The sequence below is a fragment of the Vombatus ursinus genome, unplaced genomic scaffold (assembly GCF_900497805.2).
Source record: "Vombatus ursinus unplaced genomic scaffold, bare-nosed wombat genome assembly UNPS02010284.1, whole genome shotgun sequence".
Classification (NCBI taxonomy): domain Eukaryota; kingdom Metazoa; phylum Chordata; class Mammalia; order Diprotodontia; family Vombatidae; genus Vombatus; species Vombatus ursinus.
In genome coordinates, this window is record NW_020950062.1 from 2,263,432 (window position 1) to 2,266,596 (window position 3,165).

The following is a 3,165-nucleotide window of genomic DNA, read 5'->3' on the forward strand; positions in this document are numbered from 1 at the left end:
AAATACACCTTCCCCTCTCACTAGAGAGGTATGCTTACAGAGAGAATGTGGTGTATGCTGTCAGATATGGCTAGGGTATTAGTAAGATTTTCTTGAATATTTTGTTGTTGTTTAGAATTGTTGGATGGAAGAGTAAAGAGACATGGCTGTGGTATTACAAAAAAACAAAGGCAACAACAAAGCTAATGAAGAAAAGAGAGCAAGAGGATGGAAGGAAGGAAAGGAAGAAGGGAGGAAGGAGGAAGGAAATAAAGGAGGAAGGATGATCAGGTCATGGAACCTGTGCAGGAGTTGTGTAACATAACTCTAATATTAAACATACTCTAAAAGTTTCAGGCAATTAGATGAGAATTCCCCACCTGCTAGGTTTATCTCCAGTTTAAATTGATGCACCTTTTTTTTTCCAGATTAGTGACTTTATTATGTCAAGTATATGTGTGTCTACATATTCAATATACACACCTGGAAGTTTAAAGTGTGTGATTGTTATTCTGAAGGGCGCTCTCGGGGCCTGGTGACAACATGCCACCATAGTGGTGGTAAATGACTTTCCTTTCATGCTGGGGGCAGAGCTTCAGTCTTAGGACCATCAAGTGGAGTTTCCTCCTTCAATTGCTGAACCTCACGATCCCAACTTTCCAAGAGCAATTTTTTCCATTTCTCCCTCTTGGCAAAAAAATCAGGGTACATCGCCTTCTCAGATGGATGCCAGTAGTCTAAGCACCACTCAGGAACCTTGTAACACTCATATCTTTCAAAGAAAGTGCCTCCTGGGGAATCAGGGAAGATATATGGCTGAGGATGCTGATAAGCCCAAAATTCTTCCTCACCCTTCATAAGCAGTTTGGTGGCTTTTACCATGTCTTTTTCATTCTTACGTTCTTCAGACCGAGCTCTCAGCAAACAAGCTTTGAACCGATATTCATCCCTGTGGATTATCCAGGACTTGAGGTGGCAGAGCACCTGTTTGTAGAGCCACAGCACCTTCTGCTGGTGGGTCAGATGGGCGCCCGGGGCACAGAATGCCATCTCACCCCACTTCACCTTCAGCCCAGCCAGTGGCCACAGGAGTTTTCCTGATGCACCTTTTTAATATCGCTCACCACGAGTCTGACAAAGGGCCTAGCCATCTCAGATTTCTAGTGTTTACAAGTTTTCATTCACAGGAAGTCCAGCAGTTGGATGTTTATAGGAAGGCAGACTTCTGTTCAGTACAAGTAAAAAGAAGCATTTTGAGCTGTCCAAAGATGAGATAGGTTGGCTTGCAAAGTTGTGAAGTTGTGAGTTTCCCATAAAAAATAGTGTTCAGACAAAAGTTATAAGAAAATAACAATGAAAATTATTGCTATTTGTTCAAAGATTTTCATAGCAGACACATACCCACATACGTGTGTGTGTGCATAGCTTAAATATGGAATGGTTCAATAAATTGTGGCACATTAATGGAATGGAACACTAAAATGTAATTAAGACTAAACAATATACGGAGTAGAAGAAAAAAGAAAACACCTTTATGAAACAAAGCAAAGCAAAATGAACACGTGAACAAAAAAACAGAACAAGCAGATTGAAGTACACAGAACCTTGTGATCACATTAGGAAAAGTGAGTGTGAAGGAAAGAACAAAGAATCTTGGTGGGGCCTAAGGAAAAGAGACTGAAAGTAATGATGAGAGGAGAGTTGTGATACTTTACATATTGAAACCAATTACCTAAAAAAGGCATCTAAACTGGGAAAATATAGATGTTTCTGTTAATGTTTGAAGTTAGGATTCGGATAAAAGACTTTCCACAAGACCTTAGATTTAGAGCTGGAAGGGAGCTTAGAAGTTCTACTCCTTTTACAGATGAGGAAACTTAGGACCAGAGATGTGAAGAAATTTTCCCAAGGTCACACCAAATAAGTGACAGAATGGGAATTTGAACATAGGTCTTCTGATTCCAAAAAAACAAAACTATTTTGTCCAAACAGAGAGAGAATGATGACTTATTAGATAGGTTATAAAGGGAATTCCTGCATATAGTAAGATGTGGAACTTCATAATTATGTTCCACATAGATCTATGTCTAAGAGGAGGTGGGGGGAGAAAGAGAGAGACAGAGAGAGGAGAGGGAGAGACAGAGAGAGACTGAGGTACCTGTGATTATGATTATTATTATCATTACTATCATTATTACTATTATTATCATTATTATTATATACACCTTTTGGGTGACTTGAATTTACTATTACTTAGATATTTTGCTCTTCCGTGATTTGTCATCATATAACATCATAAAAAGATATTGGGTTTTTTATTTCTCTAAGAAGTTATGACCATTAAAAGTAGTGCACAATTTCCAAAATACGGTTCAGTCTACTCATTCTCCTATTCTACTCTGAAATCAGAATATCTATCTTCAATGCCTGTCCATGACAGAAATATTGATGGATATGATCTATAGGCAATCCATTCAAATGCATAGCATAGCCTGGGCAGTAGACATTTCTTATACATTTGGTTTTATCTGTATAAACAGATTAAATTTATAATTATCATCAGTATTTAATAGAAATAATATTTGAATGACATGCCTAGTCTCTCCTTGGCATTGTTCATAATTGCAAAGCAAATATCATTGTGTCTTCTCTTATGAACCTAAGAGAATAATCTCAATGAAACAAAATCTTCCATCTGTTTCAAGAGACTGCAAGAAAGGGGCTTCATTATCCAATTATTAATTTACATGAAGCCTCCCTTCTCTGCTTCTGAATGACAACTGACATGTCCTCTGAGAACTGAGTGCATTATGTATGTTTTTGTAGGACATTTACTCTAAAGAGACAAAATTCTATCTTGGGATATTTTCATGACTTAAAAGATGCCAATGCTTTTTTGGTGGCCTTATTCTAATAGCACATCCCAGTTACCTCCTTCCCCCACCAACTGCCCTAGATCCTGTAACTGGGAAAATTCATGTCTTTTTCTTTCATGTGTTTTGAATTTAATAACACATGCTGCTTATATTCAGTTTCTATAGAGAAGCCCTTTGTTTTTCTCTTGTAAACAGTTGCAAAGATTTACCTAGGACTATTTTCCCTCCCTTGGGGAACTGAATAGCTCAAGGGATTAACAACAGCTTAACTCTACTCATGATTTGTAATGGACAGATGTGGTCAATGGGC

The 3,165-nt window shown here is 37.9% G+C and overlaps 1 pseudogene; it reads right to left on the minus strand.

Annotated features, from left to right (window-relative positions):
* Window positions 1-538: 538 nt before the first annotated feature.
* LOC114037249 lies at window positions 539-1,029 on the minus strand (annotated as a pseudogene).
* Between the last annotated feature and the right edge of the window lie 2,136 nt (window positions 1,030-3,165).